Source organism: Pogonomyrmex barbatus, unplaced genomic scaffold (assembly GCF_055798465.1).
Source record: "Pogonomyrmex barbatus isolate J1 unplaced genomic scaffold, ASM5579846v1 scaffold9, whole genome shotgun sequence".
Taxonomy (NCBI): domain Eukaryota; kingdom Metazoa; phylum Arthropoda; class Insecta; order Hymenoptera; family Formicidae; genus Pogonomyrmex; species Pogonomyrmex barbatus.
The window spans coordinates 4,475,605-4,498,811 of record NW_028297193.1 but is presented as its reverse complement, the minus strand read 5'-3'; the positions used below and the strand labels follow the sequence as shown (position 1 = coordinate 4,498,811).

At 44.2% G+C, this 23,207-nt stretch overlaps 1 protein-coding gene across 3 annotated transcripts in view; it reads left to right on the top strand.

The window, feature by feature from the left end:
* The window catches only part of LOC105429075 (royal jelly protein-like protein), a 235,723-nt gene that overhangs the window by 36,303 nt on the left and 176,213 nt on the right, over nucleotides 1–23,207 (top strand). Inside the window, exon 5 of one of the 3 annotated variants that reach the window (XR_016141246.1) lies at nucleotides 13,455–13,742. The exons of the other annotated variants lie outside the window; for them this stretch is intronic. The gene's annotated coding sequence lies outside the window, so the exon portion shown is untranslated. Of the gene's footprint in view, nucleotides 1–13,454; nucleotides 13,743–23,207 lie in introns of those variants that run through there. 3 annotated transcript variants of the gene reach the window in all.

The window sequence follows — 23,207 nt, the reverse complement described above, 5'->3', positions numbered from 1 at the left end:
GGTTTCGTCGAATGTCTGTGATGATAGTTACATTTGACAAGAACGAATATTTTATTCACAAAACATAGAAAAGAGTCTGACAGTGCGGCTAACGAAAAAATTGTTGTGATTTTTTCATTGAAATTAATAACCGAACATATTTATCTTGAAATTACTAGAGATACAACTTTGAATCGCTGTGTTAAATAGATATATCTTTCTCTTTAGACTTATTTAAACGTCACGCGATACTAATCAACACAGACGATTGTGATATTAAATCAAAAGAATAATTAAATAAAAACAAACTTGAAGACACCGAGGTAAATGTGACAGGGTTGCATGTCGAGCCGAGGAATTAATGAAGCGCCTGCTGTCATTAAAACTCATAAAGGAGCGAGCACAAGGTAGAGTCAGACGATTTTAAGTCGGGCATTCGTTCGGTCGACGCATCGTGTATTCTCTTTCCTCTCCCTCGAAAGCGAGAGGATGTGAGAGAGGAAGATCGAGGGTGGTCGGCCAGGCTGCAAGTCATCGCGGGGTTATTATTTGCTCGTCTTTCGGCAGGCGAGTAGTCGGAGACTAGAACCCCCGCAGCAGAGACGGGAAAGAGTGAGGGGGAAGGGGGTGGCAGAAAGGGGGTGTATGCAAACAGCTGTGCGTGGCGGGTTCCTCACACCATTCATCCATCCATCCCTCGTAAAACCGGGCGACGCGAGAGGGATAGGCGGCTCGTTCCAAGGGTTTGACGGCAGTTTGGGGCAAAAGGGGTGACGATTGCGGGACGCACGGGGCACGGCGACAGTGAGTGTAGTGTCGGTGCGACAGTGCGACAGTGCGACCCTGAACTTGCCGCGAGTCGGTCGATACCAGGTTCACTGTCCTACCCTCCTGCACCATCCACCACCTCCGTCGCCACCACCTCCCGCATCTCATCTTCCTCTCTCCGTCTCTACCTACGTCTCCTCTTCCTCGCCTCTTCTGATCCGAGCCAAAGGGGGGGCACCATAAAACCCCAAGACGCTTTCCGCGAGGATCCCGTTACACGAGCCCTGGCTCTTAGCTCGGCGTTAACGAAAAGCGCGACCGAGCGTGAAGAGACACGGCCGCTTCGAGAGTCGCTCCTCGTCGCCGTGCGGCGGTGGTACTACCCAGGATCGATACTTTGATATCCTGCCAGCCTGTCTCTGTACTTGTCCCGAACGGTCTCTTGAATATTTTTCTTCTTCTCTCGCGTGCTCACCTTCGCTGGTTTTCACCCCAATTTCACGGGAAACGAGATCCACGTCCTTCGTTTGCGCTTCTTCCTCCGCCGCAACTTTTTCTCTATTCCGCAGGTTCGCGGCCCTTTCTCCTTCTCTCCCCTCGTCCGTATATCGTCCGTATACTCGGTGAATACGTAAATACAAACCGTTTTTGTTTCATTAATTTAATTGCAGCGGCAGTCATTAAGGAATTATGTGCACCGACGACAACGTAACGAGCCGTACGCAGCGGCACGCTTTCGAGAACGCGAAAACGGCGAGTGCGGAACCGAGTGCTCCGAGAGGAAAAGAGTGAGGTTTTAATTAAAGGGCCCCGTAATCGTCGAACTAAACTAGCGCGGAGACTAAGTTTAGTACATCGCGAAGTTCGCGTATCGCGAATGTCGAACAGGCTGTCTCGGCGCGACACCAGCGCGGCGAAATTTAATTAATTAAGGGACGACGCTATTCGCGAACGAACGACGTCTTGTGTCACGCGTCGTGAGTTTATACTGCGCTTCTCCGATACTTTCTAGTGGCTTTAAACCAACCGCGCGGAACTGGGTTACCCAAATATTAAACAACGCGATGTCGATAAGATTCAACTTGGCGCGCGGGCGAATTTATTCTCCGGTTAACGCAAGTGTGTGCTTCTCACACACGTATTCGTAATCACCATCGCGTTGAAAGATCGTCTCTCCTCTCTTCGATCTCCCCTTCTCTCTCTCTCTCTCTCTCTCTCTCTCTCTCTCTCTCTCTCTCTCTCCTCTCTCTTCCTCTTCCTCTTCTATCGAACCATTCGTAGTCACGTTGCTGCCGTTACCGTCGTCAACGAGATCCGGTCGATGTTGTCGTCCTTTTGAACGGGTAAGGACGAAGGGTCGCGCGGCTGAATGGCTACGCCATGTGCTGCGACGGAGACCTGTCGCTTCGCGTAATACGCCATCCATTGCTCCCCGTAATAGCACCCCGAGGAATTAGCGATAACTACGATCACGCGTCGCCGAGCTCCTCGACTTGTCCAGTACGTGCTCGATAACTTCGAGCTTCGTGTCAGTCGACGGGGGATATCTTCTTTCTGGCAACTAGTAATATTTCCGTCAGTATATATCCGTGCCTTCGATTCGATTCGTCGAGACCGACTCACGAGATTTTTATGTTTGTTGCATGTGCAAATAGGCCGTGGAGAAAGAAAAACTATCGTGATGGAAACGATTACGATAAAGTAAAATGCGCATGTGCCCCTCCCCCTCCTTGGAGAGCCGAAAAAGTAAACGGGGCGTGCGATGCAGCTACAGAGATACGTGTTCCGTTTGCGAAATGTGCTCATAGTCACTTCGGAGTCTATTTCACGGAGTATGAATTATTTCCGAAGTATGTCACGCCGCCGGCGACATACTTGCGATGCGATGTAATATAAAACCGCGTTCTTCTTTCAAAGTTAAAATACTTAATTTATGAGGCTTCGACGTGGCCGATAAAAATAGTTAGGGCGATCCGTGGCCTATTTTGCGAAAAAGAAGTCTTGCGGCAAACTTTTAGATCCGTTGATACTTTCGAATCGATGCGATGCTGTGCGCAAATAGGATTTAAGAGGTAACTGGGACAAAGCGCTGAAATTAGTGTCGCACGACGCTCAACAAGCACCAATTAAAAACTATTCATTTAATTAAAGCATTTTTTCCGGCTTTTCATGGCGCTCATATATCTAGCGTGTAGCTAAAAGATCCTATTATATTCTTGCATTTTTTATTTAAAAAACAGTGTTCCATTTTGTATATATTGATATTATTAAAACACATTACATATATATATATATATATATATATATATATATATATATATTAGATTGCATAGATCAGGTTACTTCATTATGAAATAATTAAGTACCTTCTTTATTTTTCAAGAAGCTATTACCATAGGATAGGCAAATTACCAAAGCACAGCTTTGATGACGATAATATCAGATTTCAAGAGAAATTTTTGAGAGGTGACATCCCGTTTTGCGCTTCGCCATCGCGTATTCCGAGGGAAAAATCGCGGGGAATGAATCCGGCACATGGATGGTACGTCTCTGAGTAATTGGACCCGTTTGCATCCCTCCGGGATTCACTTTTTAATCGTGTCAGTCGGCTCTCCTATCCTCTTTTTTGCCTTCGTTAAATTTTGCCGCTCGCCATGAATATATACTGCAAATAAAAAATTTCAACGTGTAAACGGTACCGCGGTAAATGAGAGTACGTGTGCGAAAGAGATCTCTGCCTGGAAATATTCTAGCTCGTCTTAGGTGTTTCTCTTGAGATACGTGAAAGCTGGAAAATCAGTGAATTCAGTTATAAGGCTCGTGTAAAACCGAGATTTTTGACGTTCTTTCTGCATGAGGAACATGCATAATATCGTCGACCGTAATTGAATGATAGTAATAGTGGAGAACTTAACATACAGAAACTTTTATATATAATCCATTTTCGCGTTACGTTCGACGGCTCTCGCGCTCCGCATTACGCTTAAAGTTCGCGATACTATTCATCTCCTCGCGAAGAATGAATATTTCACCGTTTAAGATCGCATTAACGTCACCCATCTATTACGATACCTTTGTGAGCGAAGTGCGGTGTACGCCCACCCTCGTATACAGTTTCGGAGTTCTCCCCGTTTCCCTGATTCTTCGCGTAGACCAAGATTTTACGTGATGATACACTTTTTTCTTCTTCGCGGCGCACCAACTACTTCCATCGTTCCTATCCGACGTTGTCGGGGCGATAATAAATCTACCGCAAAAGTAATGTGAGACCCGTGTTGCGCTCACCTATATACCTATATACCGCCGCACACCCCATTCAGACGTGTTGCCCTTACAGCGCTTCTGGGGTGGTAATGGCCCCCGCGAGTATGTACACCCACATATCAAGCTCCCGTTTCGCACACAAGAGCCGTGGACTTGCCAAACCCTGTAGCAGTTCGTCGCGCGCTGATCCGCACGAAGGTCGTACCTTCCGGAGCGAAACTACGAAGTTCGCCTCCCTTTTTTCCCTCTCGGCACGATACGCGCGGATGAGAAACTTTTCCTCCCTTATTCATAAAGGAGCGCTGCGGCGTCTTTCTGCGGCGTTTGACCGAGACGGTGTGGGTTAGCCATATTTCCCACGCATTCGTAGTCGGTGCGTATACGCCTAGGACCTGGCAAGGTGACATGTAACGATGACTAATAGCCGTTTCCCTCTGCCAGCGAAGGCTCATCAGCCGTGACTGGTGCCAAGTTGAGTGCCAACCGTATAAATGGATGTCGCGCATCGTGTACACGTGTCTGGCGAGACAAGATCGCCGCAGCTGGCTACACGGCGACGGTAACTCACGAGCCTACGACGAAACGCACAATGGCACCGCCAGGACTGCTAAATCGACATGAGATACACCGACTAAGGCGAAATTCTCTGACTACTCGCGCTAGACTCGGACGAGATAGGATAAAACGTATGATCGTCAGCTGCTTGATAATTATGTATATTTATTAAAAAGAACATCATTCTTTGTTAACTTCTTTTATGGCAGTAGCATGATGTCATCATATTGTATCGTTTGTTTCTAATTTAATATTGTAACAAATTATTTTATAATTTTTTTAGTGCTGAAGAGAAGACTAAGTCGACATCCATTATTTTTCTATTTTCATTTGGAATAAATGAATAAATAAATATGTATATTATTATATAATTGTAGATCTTTTTAAATAGTTCGCATTTTTGACCGTTGACTCTTTTCCTTCTTTGTTTGAACTTAATCAAATTTATTAATTTAGAAAACATCTAAAATTTAACTTATAATTATATTATTCTTTTAATTACTACTTTTGTGGGATACGCAATATACAAAGCTTTTTGTTGTTGGGATAAAGTACAATACATAACATTGTTACAGGGGTTACTAGACGACACACTGTGTAACCACAAAAATCTGGACATCCCAGCAATGATTGAAGAAATGTCACGAGTTAAACGAATTCAATGCGGATGGGATCTAATGAAAAATGTCCTGAGCGCGCTTGCCGTGCCTCTCACACTTCTATGGATATTAATCGCGAGACGGTGGTTCAATTATACTTCCAATCGTCCCTTTCCCGCGAACGACGATTCCACGACGATCAGCTCGTGAAATTATTGCACTCCGGCTATATCTATATTCCCGGTTCTTTCCCCGGTATTTGCCGGGACGAGCGGAGGAGAAAAGGCAGGAGGCCGAGAGTAAAAAAGAAGAAGAAATAAAAGAATCACTACACCGACAGAGCGACGCGGACGAATATCGTCCGTCGTTGAATCCTTTTTTCTCTAGGCTGTACAGGTGGATAAAAATTAACTGTGCTTCTCGTAGCATAGTTTATCGCGTACGTTCAAGTAATATCATAGTCTATATGTTACCGTGCCGCGCGTAAAACGCCGCTTATTTTTAGATGACACTGCCCGCCGTTATGTCAAATCACTGCGAACCTTGCGTATAACAATACGAGTGTAAACTTCGTAGCCTAAACGCCACGTAGAACTTTACGTCGCATCTGTTTTCAACGTACGACAATTTAAAAGCTGAAACTGTACAATTACTTAGAAGTAATATAGCTTAAAAAATAAAGTTTCGCGCTCGGGTATCAATTTTGAAAGCGTAACCCCCAGACTCCGATGGTATCAGAGATATCTCTCTTTCTCTCTCTCTCTCTCTCTCTCTCTCTCTCTCTCTCTCTCTCTCTCTCTCTCTCTCTCTCTCTCTCTCTCTCTCTCTCTCTCTCTCTCTCTCTCTCTCTCTCTCTCTCTCTCTCTCTCTCTCTCTCTCTCACACACACACACACACACACACACACACACACACACACAACACAAACATGTCGTGAATGTAACCTGCGAAGTTTTTTATGCCGTACAGCGTTTCGTACACCGCATTCTCCAATGAGTACGACGACACGTCGTGACAGCGGACCGCTTTAAAATGCGGACGAGATAAATCGCGACGGACATTCGACGCGCACACACCGCGCCCGGTGATTCCGCACGTGAAACTGCGTGCGCGTCTCCTTACACACCGTACAACCCGTGTGCCATACGGTTATGTATACGGAGTTATATGTCCGCGCACACGGTACACAATCTCCGTGCCGGCTGAACGACCGGCGTATCAGAAATAATTACATGCAAATTATATGAATAAACATTGGGATTTTTCAGCAAATTTTTTCCTCCCTCCAGGCGACGCGCCCGCGCGCTTTTCCATCGTCCGGCGTATTGCACCGGCGCGATGCAATTGAAGGCATACGGGTAGAAATCCACAGCGGGTTACAAAATGCTCGGAGCGGTGTGCGTGAGTGCATGCGTATCGGCACACGCGCTTACGGTGATAATATCGCGAGCGTAAACGGGTGCAACGTAAACAATTTATATGAGACCGACGCAGCGCAACGCAACGCAGCCGCAGAGCCGTATGTGCATATATATAAATATATATGTTTTATATATATATATATATATATAAACATATGTATTTGTATATATTATATATATAAATATATATATATATATATATATATATATATATATATGTGTGTGTGTGTGTGTGTGTGTATAAAATGTATATATATTTCAGTGTCATTTTAATTTGCACACTCGGAATATTTTACCATCGCATTTGCATCCGCATTACAGCCGGCGCAATGTAATCTCGTCGATATTTTGCGCTGCGTCGCGCGAGAACGCGCTTCTCTCCCGCCCCTCTCTCTTTCTCTCTCTCTCTCTCTCTCTCTCTCTCTTTCGCTCTTTCTCTCTCTATATCTTTCATTTTAATTATTTTCTCCCCGAAAGAATAGATACTAGACTCCTAGGGGAGAGGGGGCCTGATACCGGGCAGCTCTCTCGGCGTGCGGTTTGCTTCTACGCGGAAAAGAGGCAAGACGTAGATTTCCAGCGAATATTTGCGCTCTTTATTCCTCTGCTTACCAGGAAACGCCGGCGAATAATGGACGCGCGGCATGTGCACAAAGTACACGAATTCAACGTTCGGAACAATACGGGAAGCTCGCCGGAGTATTTGCCTACTTTATAACAGTTTTGCGACGGGGAGAGCTAGGTAAATACCGATTTCGACTCTCGAACAAACTTAGAAAGTCGGAGGCGAGTCATTTGCGGAGACGGAATTTCACACAAAAGTTATTTACAATAAATTTTTTCTTCTCCAATGAGGGGAAGCAACATGACAATTTATGCATGAACTTTTGCCCCGTACGCAGTTGGAGATGCCAACTCGTATAAGTTATTTTGAAAAGGTCACGATTACTAACCGTGTAATTAGCGTTCTACTTCTGATGTAACCTGGTGAGAATATCCTCTTGCTCTTTTTCTCTCTTTCTCTCTCGCACACATCAAGCCATTGCGGGCGAGAACACATCGGTTCACATTACACCTAGCAATTTATTCGCGCCGGCAAGAGATGAGATCGTTATTCAAAACATCTCAGTTGATTACTTGCTATTCCTGAAATTTTGCCCAAGAAACCACACGATAACAGCGATCTTATTGCAAGCTCCCGGGGCGTTTCACAGTACCCTAATAATTTAGAAGGATTTCTGTCCGTCCCACCGCAATGCAGCGCAATTCTCTGAATCAATTCGTACCCGATCTGACCCGAACTTTTTCGATTTGCTGGCAAATTTGCACAACACAAGAGAAAAATACCACATTTTTAACGTCCACGATGTGTTTGCTATTGGCGATTATTAAAGGAACAAGGCAAGAAACGAGAGAGAGAGCTCGATCCGAACTATCCATGCTATTCGTACTATTCTGACCTGATATTCAAAGTCGGCGCGCATCACGTACCAGTTCTACCTCCAGCAGTGTGCGTACATTAATTACAAGCACACAAGCCGGCCGACGGTAACGCGGGGCGAATTAAGCTCGTCGAATAGCAGAATTCGTTAATGCCTCTCGCGTGAGGAAGATCGATTGGATTTACCTTGGTGCCACGCTAACGCAATCTCTTCGCCTCGCCCGCCACCACCTTTCCGCAGCCCTACACGCTTTGTTCCCTCCACTCTTGCCCTCGAAACTTCCTCGCACGAATTAACCCGCAGACCGGCTGCACGCGTGCGGTGAAAACCAGAAGCACATCTTGTCGTAACGAGGCGGAGCGGTTAGGTAATGCTTGTAACTAGGCTCTCGCCCTCTGGCGTGTTTGTGGTGTGACGTCACAAAGTTACATTCTACGTGAGTCTAGGCTTACCGCTGCGTGTACGCGACCAGGGTGAGGGTTACAACTGCTACTGCTACTGCTGTTGCTGCCTCTCACCGGAGTGGGTAAGGGTAACGATAAGTCGTAGAAATTGTCCCTTGGACCGCGCGTTTATTGTGACAGATGACACTAATTACTTTCGGGTGTGGTCGTACTTTGGCCTGGATTCATTCCGATTGATGCACGTATATCGCTTACATTGTAAATGTGACTCAGTTACAACTGAAGACTCCGTGTCTGCTGCATAAAGACAATTTATCTTTTATTCTTTTTCCAAGGAAAAGATTGCCATTTGATATTTTGTGCGGTACAAAATAATTTTTCAATGCACCGCATCGCACGAAAAATGTCGGGTTGAATCCGAGGAAGCTCCATGAATCCATTTGGTAATTCCAACTTTTTACATCAAGTCAGCGCGAGAGCAAAGCAAATGGATGCAAAGCATCTCGTAGCAAAAACCAAATTAGATCCGACCAGCTCGCCGTTCCTGGAGTAAGAGAGACAGTTATTCGAGGACAAATAATACCGATCTGCAACGTGGTTTATATATGCATTATTTCTCTTGTGGCGAAATCCATGAAAATCAAGTATAACTTCATTTCGATAAATATATATAATGCATAATCGATTTGTAAATTAACAGTTCAACGAAAGTAATTGATTAAATTTTGATTTGTTTTTTTAAAACATATATATTATCTTTAGTTTATTCATTAGCAGAATTTCATAAAGAACTCGGAGTTATACTCTACCGACAAAGTGAAACTCACCGAGTGCCAGCAAAGTTTGCCAGAATAAGACAGCTGCTTTTCGACTGTAAACAACGATCATAAGCGTCTTGACAAACATAATGTGGCTTTAATCGCGATACAGGATACCTCGCAAGCTTATTTATTGCACACTCTTTGCCAGCTAGTTTTCTCATTTCACAATCTCCATACAAATCTTGTGCGGAATTTACGCGCTGCTCATAAAATTACATCGAGCAATGCTCGATTAGAATAAAAAATTGCAATCGAACTTTAATATTTTAAAAATCATTAATGCATATTACATGTATTTATTCTGAGTTGCAAACAGAATAATCTGTAGAAAGTTTTCTTCAAAACTTTGCTTGATATTCATTGCGATCCATTTGCGAGTTACATGATGGAGGAGGAAAAAAGCGGATGGATTTTTTTGGATGATTCAGACAGACTATCAATTATCGAGCCTACAACTTAGTCGGCAAATATATCGCCGATTTTCGGTTTAGCAATTCCGCATTATGTCTAATATGTTCTTGGAACTGAAAACCCGAACTTTCTACCTCATAGATCTCGCGGGCAGACTGCATCGACCGTTACGGGGAAGAGGAGAAAATGGGAAGAAAAGGGAAGATCGCCGTAATCCTTCGACTAGTATAGTCTAGGGCGGATGGCTCCGAGCCCATTGGCGAAGAGCTCGGCATACCACGCGACGGTCCCCGCTCTCCTGCCGTTTGTCATTACGGCTGGCCACATTTTATTTATAATAATTGGTTAGAAACAGTTACGCGGTTCTGGCTTAAGGTGGGGAGCACCCCTCTGAATTTATGAAGTCGAAGGCGGGGAGAGGAGATCCGAACCGAGCCAGGAGATTCTGGGGTGTCTTGGTCTTTTGGAGGCAGTCCAGATGCGGCTACGCTTTCCCCCCCTCTAGGCCAACCCCTTCGAATAAGGGTTTGGCTATCTTACCACGAAGAGACAGATCGCGTCGCCCACCGCCGCGCATAGCCGGAATGATAAACGAGCGCGATGTTGCTGTATAATCATGGCTCCGGGACACCGACCGGGGACATTTTCCATGTCCGACCTCGTGACGTGGGGAAGGCGAGCCGCAAATGACGACGAGTCCCCGATTGTCTCAAGTTTAATACCGCATCTGCGTGTTGTTGACCGGAAACTTTCGCGTATATTCTAAAAGCTCGATGCACGCCGTATTACGCTCGGAACCTTTCTGAAGTGAGTCCGCATTTGTCTCTCAGGCAAATGCGTCTGGCAAAGTTATGAAACTGTCAGGCGAACAACGTCAGACGACGCGTTTAGTCGAACGGCAGAATGGTGTTATCTCGATGTCTTTGAGGACTTACGACTAAGGGTAGCCGCGGTGCAGCCACATTGAACAGCCGCCATGATTTCGACTTTCCTCGACGGAGTTATCCCCCCTTGCCCTCGGGTCTCCTTCTCCCTTCCGGCGCACACATTACCAATGTAAATCCCAGGGTCCTCCTTTCTCTCAGACTTTTTGTCGTGCGAATCCTCGCAAATCGGTTTGAATACGTACGGCGTGCAAAGTGCAGAGCCAAGCCAAGTCTAGACACCTCAGCCGCGGCCATGGCTTCCTGATTCCCGGCTTCCCTTCCCGAGCACGAGGGCGCTCCTCTCACCACTTTCTCCTCTCCCGTCTTGATGTAGGGCGAGAACATTCACATAATTTCTCGCGACTTGATGCCAGACCGTTCTTCAGCAGACTAGCCGACGAATTGTAGGCATCCTGCGCTACCACCACCATCGCCACCGCTTCCACTGCACCATCACCATCATCCGCACTACCGACGGCAACGACCAAGTCTCCGACGTTATTGCTGATCCCGGAGATTTATGGCGGACCTCCTGCACACATGGCGCTTTAATTATGTGTGCTAGTTAAAATGAATTGCCGAATATTTTATGCGACAGAAAACTGCCCCCTGGTCCCACCGTCCCCTATAGCCTCTTTACACGTCGAATTTATCGCATGGTGTATTTATTAAACGAGTATAGCGATTCGTCGCGAGCGGTGCCACGGATATTCGGAGAATGAAGAAGTTAAGGCGGGTTATCCGCCGTCGTGCTCACCGCGATTGCGATTCGTGACCCGCGCGTGTCACTCCGCAAGCAATTCCAGAAAGGGATTTACGAACGATCTTCCACGTTGGACCGCTTCACGTGTCTCGTATCCGTAGTGGTGCTCGCGCGATAATATTTTTGGGGCACCTCGGCACGGAGGAAAATCTTTTCTTCTTTCTTTCTCCGTACGCGTGCTACATAAAACCCGCCCGTAATTCCGGCCGGGTCTTCCACCAGCGTGATTTAACGCGAACCCACGTTTTCGGTGTTTCGTCGTCTGACCCGTCTGCAGGAGGGTTGGCTACGTTCCTCTTAATCCGTAAAAGTCCCACGAGTTAACCCACTTACGTGCGGATATCTAGATATCTGGAAATCACGCTGAATTCGAAAACTGTTGAAGATTCCGAGCGTTCACCGAGCCAAGAACTTATATCGGACAATTTTTCGTGCCATCTTATACACTGTGCCTCTTGTGAGTCTTGAGTGAGTTTCCGTGATTTATCGAGCGACGCATTAAACGCGAGGTCGCCAAAATTGCTCGCGGAGACCAGCGGACGCGTTGCGTAGAATCGATTAACATTTGAGCGAACGAATTTATCTCGTTAAAATCTGCATGTCCACTGCAGAGGCGAGTGTACGAAACGGACGTGTCTCTAATTGGAAATTTTAACAAATCTACCGTACGGCTTTTAACGCGGCCTCTCATATTCACATCTTTCGGGACGCATCGACACCTGGATCGCGCCCGACTATCCGTCGCGTCATCTCTCCGTTCCTCGCCACGCGACGATACTAATTGGATGATTCAATACCGCGGAAACGTGATCGGAAACGAGATTGGCCGGCCGTTACGATTCGTTACATGCAATTTTTCTACGCGAATACCTCGCGCCGATAACGAGGGAAAGAAAATCGCGACTGCGTCCGACGAACGGCGGAAGTGTCTTTGTATCGTCGGCTAATAATAGAAAAAAAAATTACGTACAGTCGAAAGTCACTTGCCGCTTCCTTTCACGAAGAGCTATGTCCGCGATGCTCTCTGTGGCGCACACCGTTCCTGTGTAGAATAGTTATTTCCACGAATGAATGTGGACATGCATTTTCTTTCTAATTGGTAACGTAAAAAAATTCTTGCCGAGTTTCGCGAGGCTCGTCATTCCGGTCGGTGCGCTTCAAGAGACGACGAGGAGGACGGTGAACAAAGAAAGGAGAATGGAATTCAGTGACGCTAATTTGTAACTCATGAATTCTTAGTTCAGTTGGGTCGTCGCGGAAATACAAAAAGGAAATAATTAGTTATGCTAGAGGCTCGAAAGATAATAAATCGATAAATAAATAATTGGACTATGATGAGTTAAGTCAGATAACGGAGGCTAACAATATATTTGAAATTATCAAACTATATACAATCACTTTTGTCTTTTGTAATATAGTCCAATTATTTATTTATCGACAAATAGGAAAGTTGCGTTTAAATAATTAATCAGTTAATTAATGTTCATGCGGAGTGATTTCTTTAATCCAGAGAAATTTATCTCGCGGGAATCAATAACGAGAAGTGAAAAGTAGAAAGAGAACGACATAGGAAGAAGGGCAGAGGTGATTGCAGGGGATATTAATATACCTTGCTGTCGCCACTACGGCCATGAATATGTAAACTCGCTTTGTGACGACGGGGAGACGACGCTTCGTAGACGATGCCTAACGTCGTTTCGTAGCACGAGGTTGAATTTCGAGATAAGCGGCTTATAAATATCGTTTGAAAACTCCTTGATTAGCGATCCTACGTTTTTCATCGTGCTTTGTTTACATCTTGATTAATGCTTCGTACTCGTTAACAGCCATTACCGACATCCGTAATATATATATCTACTCTCTTATGCAAATTGCACGAGTCATACGTTACACCCTTAACACGACAACTGTGTATTATCATAGGATGAGATCGACTTTATCATGTTATAATCACGCAGTATGTCTACATAAGTAAAAATATTGTGTGTACTAAAATTTGCAAGGACGAGTTTAATTGTAACGATAAATTCACCGCATCATCATGCATTCCATTTAATTACTCAACCGTGACCTAACAAATATTTGTCTTTTTCTGTTTCAGGTAAGTCTTTCTGACAGTATCGTTTCTGTTTTACATGGGGAAAGGTAAAGACAGCCACTGCCAATATTTTCACGTATAAAGAAGTGATCGTTGTAGACATTGTAGATGGCTTCCAGCCAGTTTGGAGGGTTACTGGTATTCGCATTTCTTAAAGGAGTGTCCTTGAGCGATTGACTTCTTACAGTATTCAAGAGAGAATAAATTTATTTCCTCCTTTTTATACCGCTGTACCATAGATATCTTAATTTTATTTCTATCTAAGAGACGTCGCGTTTTGCTTGTATAGCTATTCTAGTATATATGTATATATATATATATATATATATACTAGAATATATATATATATATATATATATATATATATATATATATATATTCTGGTCTTTTGAAATGATTGCATTCGAAACACGAGCGTATCTAAATCTTGGCGTATATACGATCGAAAAGACCGTATTTCTATGCTTTAGTCCTTTGAGACGTTTGCACTAACGAATTCGTTGGTTGCAAAATTAGTCTAGTTGCTTAGCGCCAAGAAGCGAGTAATGTCTTTTCAATGGCGACTTCTTTCTAATCTAACCGTTTGGTTAACGAAGAAACGATGGATTTTAAATGCTCTCCTTCTCGAATAGAGTACATTTCAAAATCTACCAAAATTTCCAGTTTCAGAGTTTAGATTTTATTTCATGATTGTTCACAAAGTCGATAATAATAATAGTAACTCGTTTACATGCCGAGACACATTCTTTTCTTTTTTTTTTTTTACATATACACCGCGAAAGAAAGAAGAGAGAAGTTGCGCACGCACTTAACTTCACCGACGATGAAGACACGCAGGTGCATTCGTAGACTATACTACCTTCGCGTAAACCAGAAAAGGAAGATAGTGGCGACGGCGAGGAGAAAGAGGGATACGGTGCATACGTATAACTATGCTAGTGTGTTGTGCATGCAAATCGTAAACCCCGCGCTTTATCCCGGCGAAGGTGCGCTCCGGTGTTCTGCGATCGTTAATTTCGCTCGAGGAGAAATACCGGGGCTGTTTTTCTACAAAAACCGCAGGCGATCCGGCCTCGGTTGAGCGCCCGTGGAACTTTCCGGCGGAAGGGCAGGAAGGAAAAGGGAGTGATTGGGCTAGCACGGAGGAAGCGAAAATGTGAGAAGGCGAGAGAATGCAGGGAGGGGAAAGGGAGATCTCCCGATAGCTCCGTTAACTTATTTTACGCTGATCTCGCCGCTCCATTCGATTCGCCAGGTTGCCATCGCCGCGAAAATGGCTTCTTCTTGTCTCGCGCGGAAAGAGAGAACAGTCGTACATGCGAGGATGCAATTCTTGCAAGAATATAATGCTTTCAGAACAGAATTTCAATAACATGTAAATCCCCGGTGCAACAATTACGTATAATTGGGTAAATTCACGGTACGCTTTCGGTATATTAAAATAGCACGATATTCATTTAAAATCAAACATATATATGTATATTGCATAACGTAAGAATTATGCATAATGTTACGAGTGGTTCGTGAAATTTAAATATCCATTTAGTAAGTATGCGCTTTAAGTGTAATGCTACACAGCATTCAAGTTTGAGTTTCGCTCCGCGTATCTCAAAGCACTTTTCTTCTATCTCTTTCTGTCCTGTCCCCTCGAGCTACTGAACTTTCTTGATAGGAGAAAGATTTCAACTGCTGTATCTCGTACTCGGTACTCGGATAAAGTTTATACACGGCAGTACTATGATTTTAATGACAATTTTCCTACGAATTTAGTATTACGTTTTTTCTTATGAAAAGAAATATCAAGAAAAATCATTATTCGTTGTAACTATCAATATAATATAAGCAAATAATTATTTTGACAAATAAATCTTAAATTAAAAATTGTTTACTTTGGACGACTAGTCCGTGAGATATCATTAAAACATAAAAGTAAAAATCAATTTATTTTTCATTGTTTAAAGTGAGAATTATCTGTTTAAATTAATTTATCATTATTATTTTATGTTAAATTTTAATCATATGAATTATATTCAAATTGACTTCAAAGCGCTTTGTGAAAAATGTTAATATTTTGAGTACCGTATGCATATGTATTCAAGATCCAATATTTGCCAGATATATATTTGCGTGCAGTATATTTTCTTCTTAATTTTTCAATGAAATAATCAATATTTAATATTTAAATAAATAAGCATGTAAAAAAATTTATGGAAGATGCAAATATTTTACTAAAGATCATATACTCTATATATTATAAAATCATTCAGAATTTATGATAAAAAAAATTGCGGTTACAGCGTTTGGCTAATCAAAATAATCAGATAATCCGATATTAAAAAATTAAATTTACTATTCTATTCTACCATCTATTTATTTTATTTCATTATTGGAAAAACGCTACTATATACACAATCAATATATTCGTCAACAGTGTTAAACTTGAAAAACTATTGAACGTGACAGAAATTAATTGTACTTACGAATAAAAGCAAACGATCAGTTTACTCATTTAGGATCACTTGAGCTTTAAATTTGCACGTACATCTGTTTCTCGAAAGTGCTATCATATTCCGCGACGAGCGTGATGTGCCACGGTAACGGGAAACGAAGAAACTCCCGCAGCAGCCGGGGCGGCCACGAAATGTTTCCATTCCGAATCGGGAAACAATTTTAATTTACCAACCACTCGCCACCGCTCTTTCTCTCCCTCGTTTTCGCTTCTCTCTCTCTCTCTCTCTCTCTCTCTCTCTCTCTCTCTCTCTCTCTCTCTCTCTCTCTCTCTCTCTCTCTCTCTCTCTCTCTCTCACACACACACACACACATACACACACACACACACGCACACGCACACGCACATACACTCACACACTAACTTTTTCCGCATTCGTCCTCTTCCGTTTGGTGCGGATGCCCACCCTCTACTCCCCGCCTGTTCATCCCTGCTCGCTCGCGGGTACAGAGGGTGAATAGCCATTCGTTGTAACGGCTTTGTTTCATTTAACAGACCGACCGTCGACCGTTTTCCCCTCAGGCCCTGCGAACCGTTTGCGCTGGCAGCTCGTTTAAAGCCAGGCTTTATTACTGATTACTGGAAAAATTGATGTCCACCGGCTAATGAACCCAATCTACCAACGATCCCGTGTACGCGATACCGTTTCTATTCCAGCGAGCAGGCAATAATTCGCTCGGTCTGTATGCAAATCGAATATGTCAGCGAGTATGAACGGTTTGGGAAAAAACTTGTAACAGAATTCAGCCGCGATATATCTGGCTGCCCTTTATTTTTTTTTTTTGTTTTTTTTTTTTAAATTTCACCGTCAGTCTTTGTGCGCTTCGAAACCGAGTTTTTGTTCGGTGTTTAATCCTCTCGCGCCGTTGCTCTTGCGTCCGTTGCGAAACAACGCCATAAAGAGTCGGCGCAATTATTAGAATGTTACTGATGTGAGGTTTTTCAACCACATATGAAGCACTCCGCCGCTTTTGGTATACGTAAAAGAATTACTTTGCCGAGCGAGCGGTATCGTAAACAGGCTTCGTTAATGTTCGAGACTTAAAGCGACAGGCTCGCCTCCAAACAACGGCAGTAATGAGAAACTTTTAATTAAAACCTTGGTGAGTCCGAGGCAATCGCAAAGCGGAACAATGGGAGAAGAAATACGTCGTTAATGGAAATCTTTTTTTTATACGACGTCGGCTTTGTCTTCGGCAGCGCATGGGCAAAAAGCGGCGCGATTGTTAAAATCATCTCTGCAACGGAGCGCACGGCTAGGAATATAAATTCTACGACTATTTGCCATTCTATAATAGTTAGAACTCTCTCTCTCTCTCTCTCTCTCTCTCTCTCTCTCTCTCTCTCTCTCTCTCTCTACAATCGCGGCTAAAAATTGTTACATTTGCGTTTCGATAGAGAATGAGGCAAAATTGTAGTAAACAAGGGCGCATGTACAAGTCTGGCGTGCATAATTAATTATAAGAGTTTGTGATGAACGAACAGACAGAGAATAGTATCGGAACACTCTGGGAGTCCCATCGGTTTTGTTGTTCAACGGCCAAAACCACGGGAATAGTTCGAAACCACATTACACGTTGCAGCGTGTGCATTTCGTTCGGGTGAAAGAGATCTGTTGTACGTGTCGGTGAGATTGATGAGGGACAAGGCACTGGTAAACGCTAATGAAAAGATACAGTCTACGCAATCCAATTAACTCTCATAAATGTTGCTCCTATTTTTTCCTGTGCAATAACGAACACGCTACGAACCAAAAATCACAATAATTTTATAATAATAAATCCGCCGTTATTTCGAAATAAATTGTTTTTGTTGATGAAATGCGTTTTTTCGCAAGTTACAAATATAATTGAATAATCTCGTTGTTAACAATGCCCTTTGTAGCGCAAAAAGAGAGAGCGCGCGTGTGTAAAAGGAATAAACACCTCGATAAAAAATTCTAAGTAAATAAAAGTAATTTAATTAGTCTAATTATTAATAAAACCGTACGTTCTCGTAACAAAAATATCAAATGTTCCTTTCGTTGCAATATTAATACCGAATACAGTTGTTTTTATTTAATAACTAAATAGAACATTGTATCGATTGAAAATATGCAAACGATTAAGCAACATTAAAGAATTAAAACGAAAGGTGCGAATTTCCGCGGAGCAAGTATTCCCTAGTACATCCTTGACAAAAATTTGATTTAAATCCTCTCTACGATATTTCTCTTTTTTTTTTTTCCATTAGTTTACGCATCAAATCGCTTCGCCAGCTCGACGCACGAGAGCAGAAAAATCGACGGAGCGAAGACACGCAAATAACGAACGGAGCTAACCGGGGCAATTTGCGCTCTCGTACATCGCATGCATCGAAAATAATGAAGTCCAGTTTGTCATCGCGACTCGGTAACCGATAATGTGAATATTTTATTGACCGAATCTCGCATGAAACGCGACGATGCGACGCGACGCGATGCGACGCGGCGCCGGCGATCGGCAACGCCATGTCGGAAATTGTATCCGGCTCCGTCGAAACGGGAAAGAACGAATTTACGGTAATAAACTCCCGCCTCGTTCGCACGATTGAATTTCGGTCACGGAACGCCGGATCTTCCGCGCGTGAACGGCTAAAATTATTGATGACGTTTCGCGCGGCTGTTTAATGGAAGCTCGCACGCGCGCTTCGCGGTTTCGCGCGGAAAGAAACGAAAGGCAATTCATCAGAGCGAGCACGCGAGCGCCGCGATGATACGTGTTACGTAATGTCCGCCTGTGCCTCCTTAACTCGTCAATTTCATAATATCGTATCCCGATTACGAATGTAGCACGGCTCGGCGTTTGCAATTCAGATTACTCGAGCGATCTATCTCGGAAGCGGGGAAACTCATCCGCTCGTAAGATCATTCGAGTCGACACGATTCCTTACGTACGAGTATGTTCGATGTCGCCCGGCAACTGCAAAGCGTCTCGTACTTTGAGAGGCAAATTCTCGACCCACTCGGAAATACCGAGCATTCGCCAGAGGACACAAATCGGGGTTGTCTAATAAGGTCGTCGTGGCGCGCAAAGCCTGAGCGATGGAGCTCCTCCGGCAAGATGGAATACCGTAGAATTCAGGATTCCTATCACTCCGCTTTTTATCGCGTAAAGAGGATGGCGTGAAGTTGTGCCACGGTACATTGGCGTAGATTATACTCAGGCTTACATTTGTTTGCTAACGTTGATATCAATTAATAATAAAATTGATACGAGTAAGGTCGTAGTGTAAGTGTTTGCTTTAGAATCATCATTATCATATTTTGTCTTTCCGATTTGACATACATTTAAATCTTTTTTTTACGTGACATCGAGATATACGACTATCAAATTATAATCATCATATATCTATTTACTTAAAATTTTGCTCTCTGTACGATACTATGGAAATTTATAGCATTACAAAAATATTGAGCGATCGATCAAAAGGGAAATATAATTAATTCGAGATGATTTAATAAGTCGTTAAAAGTTATTGTGTACGCGCGCTATTAAATTAAAATATTTCGGTGATTCGTCTAAAAGTTAACCGGATTGTAAACATATTACATGGCGGATTTCTCGCCCGGGGTTCTTCTGATCCCTCGTTGCATGCCCCACTGCGCCTAGAGCGATATCGAAAGGTAAGGGCGGATACGGAGCTTGCAGGAGTCAATCCACTTATTGGAATGCCTCGCGTCTCGTTCTCGCACCATATCGCCTACACACGGCATTCGAGCTCGCTCGGGTTCGATTTGTATTGTTGTCGAGCGCCGTTACGACTACGGCCGATGAAACGCCTCGATCGGTGACCGTGCATTTAAGACACCTTGGCGCGTTAACGCCCGTTAAAGTCCTGCCTGCAATAACGGCGGTTTATCCTGCCGCATTTTGCACAGCCGTAAAATAAGCTAAAGCGCGATCAACCGATCGTGCCTCAAACCGATCTAAAGGCAGACAATAACACTAATTACGCCTAAGCGTGTAACATAATTTCATGTCAACGGGAGATCCGAATCGCTTGGCCACGATAATTCGATGAATAGCGCGCGATTCCACGCGAGAGTTTCTATCCTTCCTCGCGTCTTCGATAGCGTGCGAAGAAAATGGGAAATCGATCGATCTATCGATCTTTTTTACAAATGTTCCTCGCGCACGGTACGTGTATACAAGCCATCGTGCGAGCGAAAAGCCTGTATGAACGAAGCAAATTCAAGTCAAGTAAATCGATTTATGTTAGCGGCTGGCTCTCCTAAAAGTTGCAGTTCCTAAATATGTAAAAAAAAATCATAAAAAAGAATCTAAAGGTTTCTCGATACACTTGAGATATAACGGCGAATCTTGTGTACGCTAATGGTAAATTTTACTTCTCGTAAGTGTGTGGTAACCGCTGTAAAAAATTCCGACTAACTGGATTAAAGCTTCAGCAGTAGCGAGTCGTCCGGGACGATCCTCACTGGTGGCGTGGCACGAGATTAATGCACATGGCCCCTCCGCCGCTCCGTGCTAATCATCGTAAAGTACACACATCCGGGAAAAGCCGGCTACCAAGGTGCTCTAACGGTGCTCTCTTAGATTTCACTTTGTAAGAATTACGAGCTTAATATAGTCTCTCTATGGCCGAGAGCACGACGTCGCGCCGCTCGATCCATAGCGAATTAAAAAATGGACGCACGAGCTCTTGAAGTGAGTGACGATAAAAAGTAATGAAAGTAGTAAAAGCCCTACGCTAAGGCGTCCGGGGGAGGGTTGACTTCGTAGGTGGCACGACGCTGAATGGCGGTCGCCAGGAGAAAGGACGGGACGCGCGGGTTGAGAGCTCTTTTGAGAGACAGCAAACCTGGGGTTGGGCTTGACCAAAAAGATCTAGCATCCTCCCTCCCTCCTTTCTCCCTTTTCCCGTTCTACCGACGTTTCTACCAGCACAAAGACGCCACAGTCGGTTCTATCTTACCGGTCGTTCCATTTCTGTGGACATCGTAATAACCACTTTCCGACGGCCGAAGGAATTATCCGGAACGACAATTGGACCGCGCTTTACAAACGACGCGAGGAGTTTGCGTTTTTCTCCGGGTCGCGAGAAAATACGATGGCCAAATCGAATAAAGTATTCCTCGGGCGAAGAATGCGCGGCGACGATACGTTTGTCGAATGCAGAAATAAATCCGCTTACCGCGTTAGCGCTTGATTTGCAGAGTAGCGAAAGTCCATCCCTCTTTCACCGTTCCTACGTTTATCCCTTTGATCATGATAAATTTGATTTCGCGCTCTCTTTCTCCCCCCCCTCTCTCTCTCTCTCTCTCACACACACTCGCGTTCGACGACGATATCATCGCAGCCCAAGCCGAAGAAATATGTGTGAATTACGAAAGAGTGTTCTCAATTCGCCCAGCCTCTAATCCTGATGCCGGGTCCGGTGGGCAACTCTTCGCATGTCGTATCAAGCGGCACAACTGAATTATGAAACGTCAATCACGAGCCAGATGGAGCCGAGTGGCTAGAAAGAGAAGCGAAGGGATTGGAAAGGGAAGGAACGGGTCAATCGATACCTAGCCCAGACGGGTGGGGAATAGACAGCCAAGTATTATCGCGGCCAAAAAGTTACGATGTGTATCGACGTTTCCATCTCGTTACAACCCCTCCTTACTTTTGGAAAAATTGAAAAAGCGGCAGGTACTAGAATCACGCGAGCGCGCCTAACATTTCCGTGAATCTTACGGAATATTTTCATCTTCTCCCGAGAGATCCGAGAGATTTTACAGTTTTTTTTAGAAATATTTTATTTTAAAAAGATAACACATGGAACGTTATGTATTAGTCGAGTAATTTATTATTGAAATGATTAGACACACATTTTTTTCGTATTTTAAATCAAGCATATATCTCGAGGAATATTTTCTCGGCTCGGGTATGCTATTTTTGTGAAATATCGAACGTGTTACGATCGCACCGAAATTTTTTATCCGTTCAAGTGAGGGCTGTCGACAACTTTCCGGACGTGATTCTTCGCCATGCTTCAAATGTCAACTGTCCCTCGTGCGACTCTCCGCGCGGAGGAACAAATGCGTCGCGGCGCATGTTGCATTTGTCCCGAAAGCTAACTAACAGATACGACGATAGGAAACACGCTACGCAATAAATTACGCTTTGCCCGAGCGTACGTGTAACGTGCAGCGACATTCTTTCGTGGAACGGCAAAAAAATTAACGGGCGGCGGAGTTCAGTGCAGCAGCAAAGTCGGGTGATGTAGCGTTGATTGCGCGCGACCACGACGATAAGCTCGCGGTCGCGAGCTCATTGATAATTCCGCGCCGTTGTACGTAAGTTACAGGCACCACCACTCGTGACCGGAAGCAAAACCGTGCAGGGATAGGTAGAATCGGTTGGGTAGAGCGGCTCGAGCGGGGGTTAAGAGTAGGTGGGAAAAGGGTCGTTGGTTGGTCGCGCCCGAGGGGCGCACGAGAAGGAAGGAGGACCGGCGAAAAAAAAGGGGGAAAATAACAAAGCGCCGGTTGGTGCATATATTCTCGGTAAAAACTGCCGCGGCAGAAAGCGGATGCGGGGAAACCGGCGAGGGGAAGGGCAGGACGATGGTAATCTTCCGGCTGATATTTTATGTGTGTCCTGCGCGAACGAGACTCCCTACCGTTGCCCCTACGTGGTACACTCACCCTCTTCTGCTCTCCCGTTCTCGTTCCTCCTCGCGTTCTGCTTTATTTGCCTCCTTGGGGTCTAGGTTGGATCCATTGATTACCGCAGGTAATCACGAAGTCGGGGGAGAAAGAAATAAAATTATTTTTTTTACACTTTACCTTCCACGCGCGATAAATAATTTGTCGTAAATACAAATGTTGTATACATACAAATTTTATACGCCCTTGTACAAATAAGAAAATAAATCTCGCCCTACATATAACCCGCGATTACGGTAAACTCCGATAAGTCAGACGATAACACGTTTAACTCGAGCGATCCTTATAACATCTAGAACAAAGTGCTATAAAAAAAAAAAAAATTGACGTTTAAATGCTTCTCGAGAGTGACAAGGACAATCGTTACGATCGAGTCCGGCGTTAAAATTCCCGTCTAAAATTAATTATCGTTTTACTCCAGATTGCCGCAAATAGCACGGTGTTGCCCGACGAGAATATTTTCCTCTGCAACGGCGCACGTACAAGGGCGCAAAGATATATCGCAGAAATTCGATAATTGTCGGGGAACACGTGGGCCGGGGCTCGCGTGTTCGGG